We start from the raw sequence: 21741 nt of genomic DNA on the forward strand, positions 1-21741 counted from the left end.
CAGGAAACAAGGCTGGCTTGATTTTAGCTCTAGAGCCCCCTCTTTCCGCAGCCTTTTCCCTCATGGCTGGCCTATTTTCCTCAGTTACTTCTCAACCTTATTTCTCCCTCTTCCCTCATCTCACTTGCTCTAATGAAAGTAGCTGCAAAACTCATTCATACTAAGGTGTAAATGACTGATAACCTCCCAGGCATACCTGCAGAGTGAAAGAGAAGAAAGCCACGGTAAGCAATGAGGCTACAAGGGAGTTTTAGGTCTCCAGCTGCCCTGCTCCTTCTTATTCCAACTCTTAAGTGTCTTGGAAGAAAGACCTCACAGGCCATCCAATTATGCTAATCAACACAGAGACTCTGAATCTATGGGAGTAAAAGAGCCTCCTTGCAAAGTTTAGAGCAGTAACTCGTCACACGGCCAGAAGATCAATCTGGAGGGAATCTTCAAGGACTAGGATTGGGCTTTTTTTAAGGTCCTTAAAAGGACTTTTTTTAAGGTTGACTTTTAAATTTTTTATTTAATTACTTACTTACTTATTTATTTTTTTATTTTGGCTGCGTTGGATCTTCGTTGATGCACACGGGCTTTTCTCTAGTTGCAGCGGGCGGGGGCTACTCTTAGTTGCGTTCGGTGCATGGGCTTCTCATCAAGGTTGCTTCTCTTGTTGCAGAGCATGGGGTCTAGGCACACGGGCTTCAGTAGTTGTGGTGTGCGGGCTCAGTAGTTGTGGCTCACAGGTTCTAGAGTGCAGGCTCAGTAGTTGCAGCACGTGGGCCCTAGAGCATGCGGGCTTCAGTAGTTGCAGAGCACAGGCTCTTGCAACGCATGGGCTCTCGGGTATGGGGGCTTCAGTAGTTGTGGCATGCAGGCTCAGTAGTTGTGGCTCACGGGCTTTGTTGTTCCGTGGCATGTGGGATCTTCTCAGACCAGGGATCGAGCCCGTGTCCCCTGCATTGGCAGGCGGATTCTTAACCACTGCGCCACCAGGGAAGTCCCCAGGACTGTGTCTTCTTGATGACCATCATTTCTGTGGGAAATTTCCATTGGCAGGTGTATCTTAAAGGCATTAGGTTATAGAACTCTCATCTTGATCCCGTGATGTGGGCTGGAATCAGAGAGAACGAGCGTGGGTAAGGAACTTTAAGAAATATAATGACTCATTTACAAGGCACTTCTTTATAGCTGCAGGTATAGGGACCAGACTCGCACCAGCTTCCTTGCTTAGGTTTGAACTATGTCATGCTCAACATCGACTCTGAGAACAATGTAACAAATATAGCTTGTATTTGTTAAACAGTGCTTTACATGTTGCTGGTAATGAGACTATGAAATAGACATTACTTTTTATTTTATTTTATTGAAGTATAGTTGATTTACAATATCTTGTTAGTTTCAGGTGTACAGCACAGTGATTCAGTTATACATACATATATATATATATTTATATTCTTTTTCAGGTTCTTTTCCTTTACAGGTTATTACAAAATATTGAGTATAGTTCCCTGTGCTATATGATAGGTGATAGGTCCTTGTTGGTTATCCATCTTATAATACATAGTAGTGTGTATCTGTTAATCCCAGCCTCTTAGTTTATCCCCCCCACCCTGCCTGATTTCCCCTTTCGTAACCATAAGTTTGTTTTCTATGTCTGTGGGTCTATTTCTGTTGTGTAAATAAGTTCATTTGTATCTTTTTTTTAGATTCCACGTATAAGCGATATCATATGATATTTGTCTTTCTCTGTCTGACTTACTTCACTTAGCATCATAATCCAAATTAGACATGACTATTCTCATTTTTCAGAAGAGGAGAAAATGAAAGCACATAGACATAAACTAACTTGCCCAAGTTCAAATAGCTAGGAGATGGCAGAGCCAGGATTCCTCCTGATTCTGAAGATCTTGATTTTCCCTTTAGTTTCCTTCTTCACATGTGTAAGGCAGAGTAATGTATTGAAGCATGAGCTTGTAATTCCCAATAAAACGTATGTGCTTATATTTTTAATTTCCCAAAGTAGAAGTGAAGGTTCACACTAAGTGTTGAGTCTTGTGCTTGAGTGTTTGGGGTGGCTCTACTGATATTCATTTCTTTTTTTTTCTTTATAGTATATAATGACAAAAATAATGGTGTATATATATATATATATATATATAGTAATTAATGTTAGCCTTACTTGTATGAGAATTTTCTCTTCCTTATTCATGATATTCGTTTCTTAAAGCAAATATTTACTGAGCAGAGACTGAGCGCCAGATGCCACTGTTGTTGGGAACAGAAGTAAAGCAGTAAACAGAACAGCCCAACAGCCTTGTCTTCAAGGAGCTAACATTCCAGTGGGAGATGGAGAATAAATGAACAAGGAAAGCCCGGGCTGTGTCAGGTACCAGGAAGCACTGTGGCCTGAAATAAATCAGGGGGAGGGCATGGAATGCCAGGGTCCGGGCTGCAATTTTAACTCGTCTGCTCAGAGGAGGTATTGCTGAGAAGGTGTTTGTGGTGCGCGTGGAGGTGAGGAAGCAAAGCAGGGCGGTTTTCTGGGGAAAGCTCATTTCACGGGTGGGGATCACAAGGACAAAATTTCTGAGACGGAGTGTATCACTTTCGCTCAGTTCATCACACAAATAAATGAATTTTATGAAAAATATCAGACTGGTAAGTTGTTTGTGTATTGAAAAAGAAAAAAAAAAAAAAAAGAGGAGAAAAAAAGTCTTTAAATGGACCTCCCGCGATGGAAGCAGGGTCGGTGGTTGCCACTGCAGAGGTGGGCACTGCTGGGAGGTGGGGGGGGGAGCCTGTTGGCCGTGGGTGTCTGTCTGGATCTGGGTCGGGGTGAAGCGCTTGCAGTTGCCTGCTGTGCACCTGTGACTTGTGTCCTTCGCTCCATGAAGTAATAGCGCAATTTTTAAAAATTTAAAAAAGAAAAGGGGGCCTTTGTTTTTCACCCCAGCATCTGAAGTTACATCTTTACGAGCTGTGTGATATCAGAATATTCAGTGCACGTTTCAGGGTTTCTCCTTTGCCAGACCTGCTCAAGAGCCACTCAGAAAAATGACAGCTTCAGACGAATGGATGAAGAAGATGTGGTCCATGTGTACAGTGGAATATTACTCAGCCATAAAAAGGAACGAAATTGGGTCATTTGTAGAGACGTGGATGGACCTAGGGTCTGTCATACAGAGTGAAGTAAGTCAGAAAGAGAAAAACAAATATCATATATTAATGCATATATGGGGAACCTAGAAAAATGATACAGATGAACCAATTTGCAGGGCAGGAATAGAGACGCAGATGTAGAGAATGGACATGTGGACACCAGGGGCAGGGGGATGGGGGGATGAATTGGGAGATTAAGACTGACATATATACACTACGATGTGTAAAACAGATAGCTAGTTGGAACCTGCTGTATAGCACAGGGAGCTCAGCGGCGGTGGGAGTGTGTGTGGGAAGGAGGTCCAAGAAGGAGGGGATATATGTATACACATAGCTGATTCACTTCATTGCACAGCAGAAACTAACGCATTGTAAAGCAACTATACCCCAATTAAAAAAAGAACAGGGTTCAAGCCTTTGCTCTATGATCTGGGGAGATTGGATGATTCTCTCTGGATCTGAGTTTCTAAGCTGTGAAACAGGGCTGGGGGGGTGGTGGATTTTGGGAGACCGACCCAAGATAACGTCTGGGAAAGTTCTCGTTGAAGGCAAGACCACGGACGTCTTACTTAACGTCATAATCTGGGATGTAACCAGTTCCTGCTGGGGAGCCCCTGCAGGGTCTCTGCGTGGTGGGCTCCTCCCTGGCCTCTGTGGCTATTTGCTCTCATGCTGTCACCCTCTGCCAGGGACAGCAGTTCCCTCAGGTGCGTGACACTCTACAGGAAGGGGAAGCAAACTGACTCCTATTTCTTTGGGGTAACACCACGCTAGGAAGGACCCCCAAACTAAGTGAATCATCCCCTAAAATCTCAGCAGGTTTGATTAGCAGCCCTTTCTGTTCATCACCACCTCAACCCTGCACGATGCAGGTGTGAGATCCCGGGCAGGGAGAGGCATGCCCATCCCAGGGATCACTGCTCCCCCTGAGACAAGGGGTGTTGGGGGGGCACTTTTTTGCAGAGAATTTTTTTTAATTAATGGAGCAACCACTGACCCTGATCCCAACACAGGAGATCCATTTAAAGACTTTTTTTCTCCCCTTTTTCTTTCTTTTGCATTTATAATACACAAACAACTTATCAGACTGATACTTTTCATAAAATTCATTTATTTTTGTGATTAATTGAAGTCAGTCCCCCTTTTCTTATGGCTTCAGGTGTAAACAAAGTCAGTGATAAAATGCTCCCTGCCCCTTCAACCCAAATCTTATATTTGGTCTAAGTTCTAAATAGTTGCTGTGATTATTGAGTTTAACTACACACACACACACACACACACACACACACACACACACACACACACACAGGCTTCAAATTAGCACAGTTTCATTATTTTTACTAAGCATTGCATTTAATATGGCAGTAAATTTGGAGAACCATCCAGTTCTATAGTCCCATAGCCCTCCACCTCCCTACCCCGATGGACTCAGAGAAGGGCCTCTGCCCCCAGAGTGTCTTCCTGACGGCAGGATGGTTCCCCATCACTGGTCCTCTCTTCCAGACACAGCCTCCACCTTCAGTGCCTGTGCTATCATATCTCCCTGCATTAAAACGGTTGATCTGAAATCAATAGTATGATATTGTAACTTATAACAAATACCTATGTTGGTCTTCATTTGCGGTTCCAGGCTCACAGCTCCCCAACCCTTGGAATTTCTTGAGCGGTAAGAGCAATGGGACCATCTTTTGTTATAGTATTTGGTCTTTGTCCTCAGTTCCTGAAATAGCTTCAGAGCCCTGAAAGTGAAATGGGTGTCTTGTTATTCATAACAAGCCCCTTTCCATCACAACTAGGTTTATGATAATGAGGTGACTTTGGGAAAGCCAGGGGGAGGAGAGGGCCAATGGTTTAATCAATCCTGCCCAGGGAATGAAGCCTCCATAAAGACCCAAAAGGAGGAGCTTCCAAGGTGGAGAACCAGGAGGCACCCATGTCCCCGGAAGGTGGCACGTCCCAGACTCCACTGGGACAGAAGTTCCTGTGTTGGGGACCTCACCCACATACATCATCTCTTTCTCTGGCTGTTCATCCGTGTCCTTTAATATCTTTTGTAGTAATCCAGGAATTTAGTAAGGAAACTGGTTTTCCAAGTTCTGTGGGTAGCTCTAGCAAATCAACTGATCCCAAGAAGGGGGTCATAGGAAGCACAGGTAACCACCTGGATGTACCACTGGACTCTGGGATGGGGGACAGTCTTGTGGGACTTAGCCCTTCATCTATGGGATCTGATGCTGCATCCTTGTAGGTAGTGTTGAACTGAGTTAAATTTGTGGGACACCTGGTCAGTGAGTCAGAGAATTGCTCGGTGGTGTTAGAAAAACACGGACTGGGGACAATCAGCACAGAGATTGTAAAGGCAAAGAAACAGAATTTGGGTTCCTTCAGTTCTGCCGTTTTACGTGAGGACTTTATTTGTGTTTAGAATTTAAAACAGTGGGACGGTGGGTGAACTGCAAAGTGTAATGTTTTGTTTGTCATTTTGGTTCGTGCATGAAGCATTTTACTAAATTTGGATAATGTCTTTAATATTATTCTCTATCTTTTTCATTGTTATTTTAAAACTAAAGAACAAGTCAAGAAAATCATGATTATTACATGATGATTATGGAAAATAATTTTGAGGAATAGAGCGAGGACGTGTAAAAAATACAATCTATTCCAGGAGTCAAATCCACTAAGGACACCAGAGAGTGTATATCGTTCAACCAAATACTGCACTTCAAAGGCGGATATATTTTGCTCTCAAGCTATGTGTCCTTCTACATTATTATTGCTACCCTTTTAGGATAGCTTCAGTCCCTGGGAAGCATGGGGGTGATGGAGATCACCTATGAGAACTCTGCCCTGATCCATTCTTTCAAAAAACATTTATTGGGCACTTTTATTGTGACTTTGGTATGTTCAGAGCACTGCACTTAACCCTGGAGAAGGTTGTAGGGCTGAGGAAACTAAGATTTCCCTATTAATTCCAAAATTGAGAAAAATAGCCAGAGATGAAGGTTAAATATCTTGGTGTTTAAATGGCTACAATTATGGTACCATTCCCAAAATGTGCCTATTAAAAAGGCAGGTTTATAGGAGGGAGACACACACCTATAATGTAGTTGATAAACAGAAAGTCCATTTATGCTATTATATATTTATAAGATGAGTCCTGACCTGCCGTGGAGAAACAAGTAATTGGAGAGGACCTCCCTCCTGACGGAGACCAGTGCAAGCTGCGACAGCGTCCCAGGTCTTAAGAGCCTCTTGACGTGCCCTGGGAACATGTTGTAAAGTGCATTTTCCTGATTTATTTAATAAAAGCAATTCTTGCTCATTAGTCCGCTTATTATCATTGGTAATAATAGGGTGTTTGAACATGTTACTTCTTCTCTGGGATTGGCCGGAAGGGCAGGCTTATTACTCATCTAATGGTGAACCAACGAGTGTGAGCGTGGGATGGGGAAGATGCTGCCTTAAGGGCGGCAAGTCGGGGTGCGGGGAGTGTCCTCCCATCTGTGTCATTGCTCGGCAGTATGATGCTCCGAAGATGGTCCTGTCGGTTCCTCGGTCACGGTCTGGAGGCTGTCAAACATCACAGGCGGAAAAGGCACCAAAACTGACTGTTGTCTCGGCTTTTGAAACCAGTCCTTGGCATTAGGGAGATGTAAGCCCGGGTGTGTTCTGTGACATGCAGGTGCCGTGCGCCCTCATTCATTAGACCCTTAAAGAGACGGGTTAACAGAAACAGCCATAACGTATGCAGAAGATAGAGCTTCTTATTTTGGATGCTGTTACCTAGACATGCAAGGGTGGCAAAAACCATGAGACGTTGAAGCCAACTCCGTCCTTGTGACAGCAAGGGTGGAGGGGTTCTCCCTGGTGTAACAATAACGACTAGCAATTTCACCACGTGCTGGAGTCTGTGACAGGCTCACCCACATGCAGTCTCACGTAGACTAGGTCTCTCGACCTCCTGTTGATCACAGATGCCATCCTCCTGGTCCTGAAAAGCAACTGTGGACCCCAGGAAGGCGGGCTCCAGCACTGACCAGGGATTGAAGTTCAGCTCCTCCATTTCCTAGAGATGGGACCCTTGAGAAGTTACTCGAATATTCTGAGCCCCATTTTCTTCATCTGGAGAGTGTAAACCTTAACATTAAGCCTGCAGGTCCATTATGAGACTTGAGGCAAACTCTGGTAAAAGCTAGCGGACACCGTACTTAATTAAAGGAAACTACACTTCTGTGCCACCCCTGTGACATCTCCTGTCACTGTCTCATTACAGTCCAGCCCATGTGGGGCTGTGGCTCTCAGTACTCCTCCCTGCTACGCAAAGTCTGAGGAAACTCTCCTTTCCATATTGTAGTAAAGGGCAGAATGAGGAGAGGGAATTGGAACGTTTTCATTTATTTCCTCCCAAGGAACTGAAAGATCAGTGATCAAAACGTTACTTCATTGGTGTTTAAAAACTGTACCAAGGGCAAAGCTTTATGTGGAGAAACTGGGGTTTAGAGAAGTGAAGGGGATTGCTGAAGTTCATGTAATAAGCTGGAGCTTTTACTAGGAGTTCTGGGTTTGTTTGTTTTCCTCTTGGGGTGCTTTTCACTATTATTGTGCTAGTGAACAAGAAAATCCTTTCTGCAGTATGAGGAAAATGAATTGGAACCAATATTGATAGGCAGAGCTCTTTACAAGGCACTTTCACAAAAGCATCTCCCTAATTTTGGGCAATAGGTGTTACTGTTATCATTTACAAATGAAACTGAAATTCTGAGATGCTACTTGACCTGTCCAAAGTCATGGTACTCAAGTAAGTAGAAGAACCCAGATGGATGTGACTGCAAACACCCATTCCCCAATTATACATTATTCATTATTCTTGTGCAAAGTGAAAATTGTATGGGTATTTTGCTTAAAGTATACTTCCCCACCCTCATATCCCTCACCACCTGCCCCATGCATCTTTCCTCTCAGTCCATGCAGCCTCTAATTTTCAAATCCTTGCTCCACTGTTAAGCCTGCCTTGATCAGTACCTTCCTTTCAGATCCAAGGTATCCTGATTCTTTACCTCTCCTACACGCTCCTGACACTCGGAGAGCATGAGGTGTGAGGCGTGCACTTGTAGATTTCTATTTTATCATCTGATGTTAAAACCCAATCCAGACTTCCCTGGCAGTCCAGTGGTTAAGACTCTGCACTTCCAATGCAGGGGGCGCGGGTTCAATCCCTGGTCGGGGAACTAAGATCCCACATGCCAGGAGGTGTGGCCAAAACTAAAAAAAAAAACCAATCCCCCATGAAGGATAAGCCAACATTCATCTGCCTTGAAGCTTGTGTAGTTTGGGAAGTCCTCTCTAGGAAAGAAAAATAAAATTACAGAGCCTTGGACGAAACCCACGTAAGTGAGGGGCACTAAAGCTCACGCTCTGTAGCCTCTTGGTAGGCTGTACCCAGGTAAGATACAGCTCCCGTCTGGCTACCCTTTGGTGAGTCTGCCTTGGACCAGAGGCTGAGCTTGGAGGCTTAGCCCACTAAACACTCACAACACAATCAAGAAGGTGTGACGTTTCCATTTTATAATTCAACTCTTCTTGTTCATTGCTTTCAACTCAAGTCCGAGTTTCTTGACCTCAGAGATCCAAGTTTTCTATTTCTTGGCAGGATCTTCCATCGAACCCGACACCATCCTGAGTTCACAAATATTTTATGAATGAATGGATATTTGAACAGATGAAGGAATAAAGAGCACATGTTCAACAGCTACTCGTTGAATTTATAGCAGCAAGTTTAACGATTATAATAATGACCATGTATTGAGTGTCTATTATGATCCAGTGGGAATTATTATCTCAAATTTATAGCTGAGAAAACCGAGGCTCTTAGAGGGAAGTTGCTTGCCCAGGGTCAGACAGGAAGTGGCAGAACCAGATCTAATTAGCCCTGAAACCCATTTCTTTCCACCTCACACTACATCTCAAAAGCCAGAACCAGGATGCTTCAATCAATTGTCTGCCCTGGCTGGGTACCTGCTCATCGTGTCTGCCTCACCTGTCAATGAGGAGGTGAAGAGTGGTCCCTTCCTGCTTTCACTGGCTTCTCCTGACTCCCCTGTACCCATAGTCCCTTGGACATGCTGTGCCCACAAAACATACAAGTCACAAGGACATCAAGGGTGGGTGAAATTCTCTTAGTGGGTCTGCAGTAGGAAGTAGAATGAAATAAAAGTTAGCTTGGCAAACAGAGCAAGCATGCCAAAGGGGTGCTGAGGACTATACTTGTGAACCAGTGCCTGGGCCCCAGCAGAGGGGAGGAGACAAGCAAGATACTCCGGGACTTTCGCCTTGTGCCGCAGGCTGCTCTGCAGATAAACCAGCAGAAAGATGCCCTTTGTGATCTCTTTGGACCAACCAGACTCTGTGATCATAGGGGAATGGGAGGATGAATGCCAGATTCCCATCAAGTATTGGGAATGAGGAGATCTCTCCTGGGCAATTTTTATGTGATGAGAATGGGGTGGTGCTGTTAAGAGGTTTCAAGAGCCTGAGGCAAAAGATGCTCTGATAACTCTGGAAAGAGGTGCTCAAAGGCTTTCACCTCCGTTATTTCACTGAAGTCTCTCTCATCCTCCAGGGCTGGGAGGGAGGCAGTCCTAGTAATTCCCATTTTAGAGAGGGGAGCTCGGAAGCCCAAGATGGGAAAGCCCAGAAGTTCTCTGTGTTTATTCTGTTTGGCTTAGCAGGGGATGTCCCTGAATAGAAAGAGTTTCTAGAAGACAAGGCAAACTAGCATCTCTCCTCTTCATTATAGTATAGTCCAATCTAGCATTGAAGAGAATTTGGTGTTTTAAGAATGCTGCCTGATGCTGGGAAAGATGGTCATGACGAGGATGGTGATGATGGCAGCCATGATGGTAATGACCATCACCTGAACTCATTCAGGAATCAGAGCACGGAGAATACTGGGGTAGCTCACCTGCTCCCAGGTCGCCGTGTACTGAGGCCCAGAGACCTGGCAGGGTCCTCCCAGATGGGTCACAAACCACTCCCAACACAAGCTGCAAAAACAGGTGGGGAGGAGCAAGGAGACTGGAATCAAAGTGCTCTTGTGTGTATAGCCCAGGTCTATAGTCTATGGTTCTGGAATTCCAGATGATTCCCTGAGCTGGCCAGTCCGTAAATGACTCCCATAGGGATGCCTAGCTCCGTCTGGTGCCCTGGCAGCTGAGGACATGATATGCTGCTCAGATCCCCCTTTTAAGAAAGGACTTGAGAGGGAATTCCCTGGCTAAGTGCAGTGGTTAGGAGTTGGTGCTTTCACTGGCGGGAGCCCAGGTTCGATCCCTGGTCAGGGAACTAAGATCCCCACAAGCTGCACAGCCACAAAAAGAAAAGGACTTGAGGAGTGTGACGAGCTGATGCGTTCCAGCTTTTAGCTTCCTCAGTGTCTACCTCACCTTCCTTGGAGGGGGGTGGGTGGGAGTGACAAAGACCCGTGATTTCTCCACAGTGTGAGATGCCTGTTAGGCAGTCCTGGCTCTGCAGCGCCCTCTGAGCTGGCAGAGACTTTGTCAGGTGGGCATCATGGTCTTATGACTCCTCCTCTTTTCTCCCACAGGTCTTACTGCCCCCCAAACCTTTTGGACTCCACCTCCACCTCTGCCTCTGCTTCCCGAAGAATGCAACCGATACACCTGCCTTAACCTTCAAAGCAGTAGACCTACCTCGTGCCTGAACGAAACTAGAAACACCGAGATCTTGCATCTGATGAAAGGAGAAGGAAGAACCCAGCTCATAGGTACCCAGAGGAAGAAGAGAGCTCAGTGGCCGGAGGCTTGGATGGCAGAGGCTGGCACCAGGGCTACCCATGGCCCATCAAGAGCAAACCCTCAGGTTCCCCTCCAAGAGCAGCTAGAACTGCACCCAAGTGGTGATGTCAAGGCACCAACCTTCCACTCCACCTCCCAAGGAGAGGCTGATCTGGGAGATGAGGCTTTCTGAGTCTAAGTTACTCAGAAGCTCGGACAAATTGTTATACTGCTCTAAGCCTCAGGGCCCCCATACGTAAAACAGGACAAGTAACATGTGGTACCAGGGTTACCTCTCACTTGATCCAGAGAGGAATCTGCCCTCAAGCCCCACATCTGGATCAAGTCCATCCATCTTCTCTCCCTGGATCCTGTGCCTTGATGAAGAGGCAAAGACTCAAGGGGACCAAAAATGTCCACCAGCGCCACACACGATCTTCCAGAAGGCTGACCCAAGTCTGAGTAGCAGCCTGACCTCCACTCCACAATATGAGTTTACCCTGAATGTCCAGGGAGAGATACACACGGGTACACTCAGTGCCCCTCAGGGGACGATCCAAGGGAAATCCTTGGATGGGAAGGAAATTCCTAGCCCCCTCTAGTTTGGAATCAAGAAAGCTTGGTAACCCCAGAGCTGAACCCTGCTGGGGAGATGCAGAAACTCCTGCATCCAGACGTTCTGTACTTTCTGTATTTTCAGGACTGAGCACCAGCTATGGGGGTCAGTGATGAAGAACTGAGTGCTTTTTTAAAACATGGTCATTATTGAAGTGGGATGGATATTAAGAAAAGTACATCAGGAATTCCCTGGCGGTCCAGTAGTTAGGACTCCACGCTTTCACTGCCGAGTGCACGGGTTCAATCCCTGGTCAGGGAACTGACATCCCATAAGCCGCGTGGTGCAGCCAAAAAAAAAAAAAAAAAGAGAGAGAAAGGAAAAGAAAAGTACATCAATCAAAATGTTCAACGTCATTAGTCATCAGGGAAATGCAAATCAAAACCAAATGAGAAACGAATTCACACCCACGAGGATGGCTATCGTCAAAAAGTTGGATAACAACAAGTATCGAGGCTGTGGGGGAATGAAAACACTCATACACTGTCGGTGGGACGGTGAGAGGGTGCAGGCACTTTGTAAGGCGAGTCTGGCAGCTCCTCAAACAGGTAAGCATAGAGTCATCATGACACCCAGCAATTCCACTTCTAGATGTATAACCAAGAGAAACGGAAATACATCACACAAAAGCCTGTCCGTGCGTGTTTATAGCACATTATTCATAATAGCCATAAGGTGGAAACAAACCATATGTCTATCAGCTGATACATGGACAAACAAAAATGGTATATCTGTCCAATAGAATATTATTTGGCAATAAAAAAGAAATAAAGTACTGATATATACCACGACATATATCTTGAAAATACCATGCTAAATGAAAGAAGCCAGTCACAAAAGACCGCATATGGTATAATTCCATTGATATGAAATGCCCAGAATAAGCAAATCTATAGAGGCAAAAAGTAGGTTAGTGTTTGCTTAGGGCCAAGGAGGCTGGGGCCATAGGAAGATAAGAGCTAAAGGGTACAGTTTCTTTTTGGGGCGATAGAAAGCTTCTAAAATGGACTGTGGTGATGATTGCACGTATCTGTGGATGGAATAAAACACTATTACTAAAAAATGTTCAGCTCAGTGAATTATTACAAGATGAATAACTCGTGCAACCATCACTTAGATCAAGGAACAGTCTAGAATTCCAGAAGTCTCTACCTCCTGTGAGGATGTGTATTTTTTCTGTTTGTTTGTTTGGTCCCCATCTCCGGAAATCTTACTGCACATCTCCGGAATAGGTCATTTGGTGTCACTGGTATCAACCTCCTTTGGGGCTATAATCAAGCATGGAGGCTCCTCTGGTGATCTTTCTCATGCAACACTGAGTTGAGTTCCTGGTGTCCCATTTTAAAAGGGATGCTGACAGATTTGGGCTCGTCCCAAAGGTGTATGGACAGCACAGGGAGAGGACTAGATCACATGGGGAACAACTAAGGAACCAAGTCTGAAGAGCTGGAGAAAAGACATCTCTGGGGGACCCCAATGGTTGTCTTTCCATAGTAAAGAGTTGCCACGTGGAAGTGAGGACACACGTGCTGTCACCCACGCGGGAGCTCTAAGAATGAGGAGGAAGGACAGCCACAATGCGTAGAATGTCGGGTATTACACATGGCGCCTGGCACACAAGCATCATGGAAATCTGTTACCGAGGGCTGAGTGTGTGTCGTCCTCCACACTTTATAGCAAGTCCTCACAAAGACCCACCGCATGGGTACTGTTATCCGCCTTTTGCAAGTGAGGGGCAAACTAGGAGAAGAGTCGCTGATGGGGAGGAATGGCCCTGGGTGGTTCCTCTCAACATCATTATCCTGCTTTAAACGAGCACAACGGGTTGGCCCAAAGGGTCGTAAGAGGCTGTCTAGATGAAGCGGGAAAAGGCATGGAGAGGAGCTTCCCAAGCTGGTTGTCGGTGTGGCCTTTAGAGCTGCAAAGGCCCCTTAGCCCGCCCTTGACCACTCCCCAACCCCCCACACTCATGCTCTAGACTCGCTTTAAGTTCAAGGGAGAGGTTTTCTTACTTTTACCCCCAAATCCTTTCTAAAGGACCAAGAAACATCTCCTCCCAAACACGAAGCCAGAAAGTCCTCGATGCAGGGGAGACACAAGGAGGCTGGAGGCGGGGGTGCTGGTGAAGGAAGGAGCTGGTGAAGGAGGAAGGGGGTGGGTACTAACCTGGCAAAACAGAGCTGTGGCCACGGGGATGAGACATCCCACTGGGTGGCCCTGCCCCCTTCCTGCGAATTCAGATTTCAGATTCCATTTGTCTTGAAGACCTATTGCCATGCTCTAGGCTCTGAGCTGGAGACTTCCTTCCGTGGTAACCTCCCCGGAGCCCCACAGCATCCTGGGAAAGCAGCAACACCATCCTAGTTTAAAGATGATGAAACTGAGACACAGGGAACTTAACGTACTTGCCGGGGAGCCAAGACCCGCCCCTTTAAGAACCTCTTCTGCAGGACCATCGCTTGGGAACAGTCTTTGGTTTTGGAAGAGTTGACCATAAAGAAAATTACTCTGATGACTGAGATTTGGACAGATGAGACCTGACCAAGTTGTTTTAGATCTGAAAGCCAAGGTTCAATGCCCCAAGGTTGCAAATGCTCTGTTGCTGAGCCTCAGGCCAAATCCATGTGACTAGAATTTGCTTTCTATTTCCTTTGCCCGAGGTGAGGAAAATCTGCCCTTCTCCTCCGATGCGGTAAAGCATACTTAACAGGTGTGCAATTACCATCACCAGTAAAGGCACTGACAGCATCTCAACTTCTGAACGTCAACCCAGCAACCCCTGCTCAGCCCTGCCACCTGGCCCTGGTCCAAGCTTCGGAGCTTTACCCGTCAGACCCTTAATGAAAACAGGAACCGGATCCCTAACGACCTAGCAGCTCCTGGCTCCTTTCTTGCCCAGTGTACCCTACGCGTGCCCTCCAGGCTCCGAAGGAAAGGTTTTCTCAACTCAGCAAAGGGCCACAAAGACCTCTGGTTTCTCTATAGCTCTGGTTTAGGGTTTAGCCTCTTAGAGCTGGAAGAGCTTTGTAAGTCCTTAGATTTACCCCCTGCCTCTGGGTTAGTCACACCCAGGGTTCCCAAGTCTCCCTGGCCACTCATTTTTTTGGGTCCACATCTGGGCAGTCCTTGTGAATCCTTGAATCAGATCCACCAGGCAGAGCCAAAGATTCTCACCATCCTGTGCCAGCTAGAACCTTCAGCTGGTGACTTGGCAGCTCACGTGTGGTACCTGCTGCTCAGAGGACCCAGGGTGTGTCGGGCTCCCTACCTCTTCCTGGCCTCCTCGGGGCACTCCCTCCTCCATGGTCTAACAGCACTAACTGTGTGCTCAGCACTTTCAACAATGTCCTGTAAGGTTTTGTTAAATTCTCCTCAGTGCATGGGTTATTTTCCCAAATAAAATCTATTCGCATTAAGGAAGGGAGAATGTATCTTACACTTTATCCTGTTCCTACTCTGCCTAGCCTAGAGCCTAGCAAGTAGTGGTAATAAGAACAGAAACAAGTTACAAGTACCTGCTCTGTTCCAGACAATGCATTAGCTTATTTTATCTTGATAAGAATCATGCAATTAAATATTGTTACCATCTTAAAGACAAAGAACTAAGCATCATATTCGATAGGGGATTTGTTCAGCCTTGTTCCAGGCCCTACAGCCTATAAATGATGGAATCGGTGTTCGAACGCAAGACAATCTGAAAAAAAGCTGTATTAGTCAGGCTAGGCTAAACTCTGCTGTGTAACAAACAAACCCTGCCATGTCAGCGCCTACTGTATAATGCACATAACAAATGTCTATTTCTCACCCAGGCAAGAGCTGCTGCAGATCTCAGTTTCTCTCCAGGGTTGTCTCCCTCCTCAAGGCAACTCAGCAGCCCTGTCTCTTTCCATCTTGTGTTTCTGACACCCCAGCATGCGAACTCCATATTCCCCTGTCTGAAGAAGACAGGACTGGAGGGTGTGCAGGTGCTTTACAGTGAGGCCTGGAGATGCCCTGATCAGATGTTCCATGAGTGAGTCACTCACATGCCCACCCTGACTTCTCTGTGTCCAGGAAACAGAAGAGCAGCTACGGGGAAGCCCTAGAATCTGCTCCAAGAGCTCATGTGTATTCCACCAGGCTCAGCTGACTCTAAAACCTAAGGTATAAAACAAGGTATTTTCTGATGGACATCACCGCTAGGACTGTCACTTGGACACAAGAATTTAGAGTGGCGGGGGGAAGTGTATGCAAAGCTGGACAGTGTGTGCGAAATGCTTTTACACACACGTTCTTGTTCAGTCCCCGCAACAAACCTGCTCGATGTGGCTCTTTGTACTTTCACCCACTGTTCAGAGCAGCAAATCGAGCCTCCGTGTGATTAAATAACATTCCCACAGTTAACATGCAGGGATCTTCTGATTCTAAATCCCTGGACTTTTCCAGTACAATCATGCCTTATTTGTCCCACTCTCTTTTATTTTCTCAGATGGGCTTCAGGTGCATTGAACTGTATTAATCACAATACTTATTTCACGATGCATCCTTAACATTGCTTCATGCACAATCCTATTTGTTTCATTATTATGTTTAATAATGTAACAAACTCCCAGAAACACACCACCCAACATATGGCTCTTCCTCCTGCCTCCCCCACATAATATAAACAAAATACTAAATTCTGAATGTATCATTTCCTAGCTTTCCTTTTTATATAATTTCATTTTATTTGGATGTATCTCGAAGTGGTTATTTTTAAAAATCATTTTTATTGTTAAAAAAGGGCATAATTGTTGTAGGTGTATTTTGGGATTTACATTTGCAGTAAAAATGATGCCACTAAGCTCCATCCACATTGTGTGTCACAGAGGTTCATTCATTTTGAACATTGTATAATATCCCATTGTGTGAAATATTCATGTTTTAATGTATTCTCTTGTCTCTGCTACCGTGAGCAATGCTGCCATGAAATGTTTTTTGATGTGTGTGAAAAGTTTATGTAACTAGGAATGGAATTGCTGTGTCGTAGAGCATGTGAAGATTTTCCAAAGGGGTCGTAACAATTGGCACACCCATGAGCAATGAGAGCCGTGTGGACCTACATCCTCTCCGACATTTGGTTAGACTTTTTCATTTGCCAGTTGAATGCCTGCATTTCTCTGATCACTAATGAGGTTGGGTTATCTCTTTGTTTATAGGCCGTATGTGCTTCCTCTTCTTTGAATGCCTGTTCATACCTCTTGTCCATTTTTCCACTGGGTTGTTTATGCTTTTCTTACTGACTTGCAGAACTTCTTGATATATTCTTTAAGCAAATCTTTTGGTAACTTGTCTTTTTAAAAAATTTTTTATTGGAGTATAGTTGCTTTACAATGTTGTGTTAGTTTCTGCTGTACAGCAAAGTGAATCAGCAGTACGTATACATATTTCCCCTCCTTTTTGGATTTCCTTCCCATTTAGGTCACCACATACCACTGAGTTGAGTTCCCTGTGCTATACAGTAGGTTCTCGTTAGTTATCTCTTTTATACATAGTAGTGTATATACGTCAATCCCAATCTCCCAATTCATCCCACCCCTTTCCTTTCCCCATACTTCCATAGGTTTGTTCCCTACGTCTGTGTCTGTATTTCTGCTTTGCAAATAGGGTCATCTGTACCATTTTTCTAGATTCCACATATGTGCATTAATATACGATATTTGTTTTTCTCTTTCTGACTTACTTCACTCTGTATGACAGTCTCTGGTTCCATCCACGTCTCTGCAAATAGCCCAGTTTTGTTCCTTCTTATGGCTGAGTAATGGTAACTTGTCTTTTCAGCTTCTTTAAGGTATCTTTTGATGCTCTTTGCTTTCATCTCTCTGAGGTTAGCACATTCTGTATGTTGAGAAACCTTTCCCTGCTCTAAAGCCTAACAGATATTCACCTATATTTTCTACTATATTTAAATTTTAAACTTTAAAACATTTGTTTTCTTTTTGACAGTTAAGTCAATCTGGAGTTGTTCTTTTCATGTGGTGTGAGATAGGGATCAAGTTTCCTCTTTTCCCACATGGATAAACATTTTTTCAGCTTCATTTACTGAAGAGTTCCTCCTTTCCCCTCAATCAGCCACACTGCCTCTGTCACAGTCAACGTCCCAAAGATGCAGAGTCTATGTCTATGTTCTCCATTCTATCCCATGAGTCAATGTGTCTACCCTTGTGGTACCACCGCAATGTCAATTACTCAAGCAGTGTGAGACTGGCCTCTCCTGGCTCTGCTTTCCCTAATGTTGTCAAAGACTGCATCTCTCTCTAGAACCTTCCAGTCCAGACACATTTCCTTTTCTCCCTAATCTACTCAGCCACAGTCTACGACTCGCCACACCAGAAGAGCCTCTATGCACAGAAGGAGTTGGTAGGTCAAGACCTTGATCTCACAGGGCATCACTCCCGGGTACTCTTGTCTGGCTCACCTTACAGTGAACTCTGTCTAGACAACCACGAAAACCCCTGTCACCTGTGGAACTCCTCACAGTATCCCAGCTAGGCAGAGCCCCCATCTCCAGCTTTGCTAAAACCCAGGGAAACAAGTGTGATGAGAAGAGGAAAACTCCGCAGCCTCTGCTTTGTGGATGGGTGGGTCCCGCTACCTAACATTTGATCCAGCCTAAATTAAAGACACTGTAATTTCAGAGTTTCTTTTGGTTCTTTGGGTACCTAACAGTGGAATATCTGGGGCTTAGGGAAACTCCTCAAAGGGATTTTCAGACGTTCAGAGGAGATCTCAGAGCTCACTGTGATGTCGAGGTTAAATGCAAAATTGCTCTGTGAGCTGATAAACAGACATTTTGAAGTTATGCAGGATTGGGACGCAGGAAGAGAGGAGATGGATGCAGAGAAGGGATCCCCAGCCACCTGGATGGAACATGGAACTAAGTAGGGGCATGGCCAGTGAAAAATATTCCTTCTCAGGGAAGGGCCAAGAAGTTTCTAGAAACAGTAGTGTGTCTGACTTTCCATACGTAGCTTTTTCTCGCCCTGTGCCACCCAGCCGACCCTTGGGAAAGTTTGTTAAGCACAATAGCTTTGTTTTAATGTTGCTTTGGGGGAAGGAGAATGGGCTGTAGCCTGAACTTTAGACAAGAAAGGAATGAAGAAGAACAGCTGCCCCAGCACAGGGGTGAGGAAAGGGGAACAAAAGGTAAGTGAGAATCAAGAATTTCATAAGGGCAAGAATTAGAAGGCGAATATGACCATGAGAATATAAATCCCCAAGCAGAATCCTGGGAAATACTGGGGAGGGCTCTGGGCTTCCCATTGTCCCGGAATGGATGTTCAATCTGTATTATTTGGATATTAAGGCAAAAAAGACCAGAGGATGTGGATTCATTTAGTGATGCACGGACAGAGGGGCTGCCAGGGATGGGATGGTCTTGAAAACTTATGGGGCTTCTTTAAGTCTGGTCTGAGCCCCTCATTTCACATTTTCTTTGTGGAAGGAGCAGAGACGGCTAAGTGGGCAACCCCAGAAGCTGAAGGATTAACTTCCCAGAGTTGAAAGACAAAAATCCATCCCTTAGGGGCTCCTATATCCAAACCACAGACCCATCTCTGAGCAGGGGTCAGCCAGAGTCAGATGTCGGCTGAGATCTTTCTTTCTCCCTCCTTCCCTATCGCCCACAGGTATCATGGCCAGAGAACATCTCTCCGGTCATCTGAGGGTAGGCTGCCCCAAGCAAGCCTGGATGAAGGAAGCAGTGGCACTGAGTCAGGGGTCCTCTAGCCATTCATCACTGATAACTGAATCAATCTCTCTCTCTCTCCCCCCACCTCCATATGTTTTCCTATTGTGGTAAAATATACATTTTAACCATTAAAAAAAAATTTTTTTTTTGGCTGTGCCGCGCAGCATGCGGGATCTTAGTTCCCCAACCAGGGATCGAACCCATGCCCCCTGCAGTGGAATTGTAGAGTCCTAACCACTGGACCACCAGCGAAGTCCCCATTTTAACCATTTGAAGTGTATAGTCCAATGGCATTAATTACATTCACCATGTTGGGTAACCATCACCACTATCCAGCTCCAAAACTTTTTCATTACTTCAAATGGAAACTCTACCCATTAAACAACAAATCCCCATAAGAAATTCACAAACAAACAGTGAATCTCCCCCCAGCCCTCCTAGCCCCCTGGTTACCTCTAAACTACTTTCCGTCATTATGAATCTGACTGCTCTAGGTACTTCATATAAGTGAAATCATGCAGTGTTGGTCCTTTTCTGTCTGTCTTAATTTACTTTAGCATGATGCGTTCAAAACCCCTCCACATTGTAGCACGTGTCATAACTTCATTCTTTTTTTTTTATTGAAGTGTAGTTGATTTACACTGTTTTTTATGGCTGAATAATAGCCAATTCTATGGATATAACACATGTTGTTTATCCATTCTCTCTTGAGGTAGACTTGAATTGTTTCCTCTTTGGCTATTGTGAATAAGGCTGCTCTCCGTATCTGTTTGAGTACTTGCTTTCAGTTCCTTTGGGTGTATATATACTTAGGAGTGGAATTGCTGGATCCTATGGTAACTTTATGTTTAGCTCTTTGAGATACCACTAAATTGTTTTCCATAGCAGCTAGACATGTGCACATGATGCCAGCAAAATACACAAGTGTTCCAGTACCTCCATATCCTCTCCATCATTTGCTAGTTTCCTTTTTTTTTTTTTTTTTTATAGTAGCCACCCTAATGGGTAGGAAGTAGTATCTCATGGTGGTTTTGATTTACATTTCCCTAATGACTAATGATGTTGAGCCTCTCTTGATGTGTTTATTGGCCATTTGTATAACTTCTTTAGAGAGATGTCTGTTCAAACCCTTTGTCCAATTTTAAATTGGGTTGTTTGGGAGTTCTTTATGTATTTGTATATTAACCCCTTATCATATATATGATTAGCAAATAGTTGCTCCCATTCCGTGGGTTGTCTTTTCACTTTCAAATCTTTAAATTTTGGTGGAGTTCCCCTTTCTGTCCCAAGGACAATGAAGAGTTGATGGTAAACACCCCCGGCCCCAACCCCTGTGCTGAGCGGTGGTGGCTACAGCAGCAGGAGTTTTTCAGCTCTGTTCTTAGGAGATCCTCGGAGCTCCCTCTCCCTCCTCAGGTTGAAGACCCCACACAAAACTCCAGCTGTAGCCGGGACACTAGCCCTGTTTCTGAGAAAGGCACAGCATGGATCGGAATGCCAGAAAATTCCGTTGTAGAGTCCGGTCCTGGCAGCTACAGAGAAGACCATCACAGGACCCCTTGCCTGGCAGCAGCCTGGCCCCCATCATCAGTGTTCTCAGGGCTGCTCTTCTTACAGCTGGGTCTCCCCACTCTGCCTGCCTCTGTCCTGCTGACCCTCTGTCTGCTCCAGCCTCAGCGCTAGAAGGCCAAGGGGAAGAGCAGGGAATAGGCAGGGTGAGAAAGCCTTCAGAGGACGTGAGGTGAGTCCCCGCTGCGGTCCAGGAGAAGGCCAGCAGCAGACGTTGGAAGACGTCGATTCTGATTCTGGCTCTTTCTTTCGTTAGTGTTCCTAGAAAAATCTCTATACTGTTCTTTTTTTTTTTTTTTTTAAATTATGTAATTAATTTATGTATTTTTTGGCTGTGTTGGGTCTTCGTTTCTGTGCGAGGGCTTTTCTCCAGTTGCGGCAAGCGGGGGCCACTCTTCATCGCGGTGCGCGGGCCTCTCACTATCGCGGCCTCTCTTGTTGCGGAGCACAGGCTCCAGACGCGCAGGCTCAGTAGTTGTGGCTCACGGGCCTAGCTGCTCCGCGGCATGTGGGATCTTCCCAGACCGGGGCTCGAACCCGTGTCCCCTGCATTAGCAGGCAGACTCTCAACCGCTGCGCCACCAGGGAAGCCCTCTATACTGTTCTTGACCTCAGCTTCCTCATCTGAAAAATGGGGAATGGTATTAGTTAAGATAATGCTAGCTACTATAGCACCAACTCTCAGAAGTCTCACAGTCACTTAAAGTCCACCTGGAGCTGGGGGTGGGGAGCCACTCCACAACATCATTCAGGGACCCAGGCTGGCTCAACATGGCTTCCAAGGATGCCTGGCTATCGACACGCAGCTGCCAGACAGGGGAGGAGAAGATGGAGTGAGGATTCATGGGGTGCATCTATGGACCAGGTCTGTAAGTGGTGTATGTCACTCTGATGCGTCTCCCCACAAG

Source organism: Balaenoptera musculus, chromosome 10 (genome assembly GCF_009873245.2).
Source record: "Balaenoptera musculus isolate JJ_BM4_2016_0621 chromosome 10, mBalMus1.pri.v3, whole genome shotgun sequence".
NCBI classification, from domain to species: domain Eukaryota; kingdom Metazoa; phylum Chordata; class Mammalia; order Artiodactyla; family Balaenopteridae; genus Balaenoptera; species Balaenoptera musculus.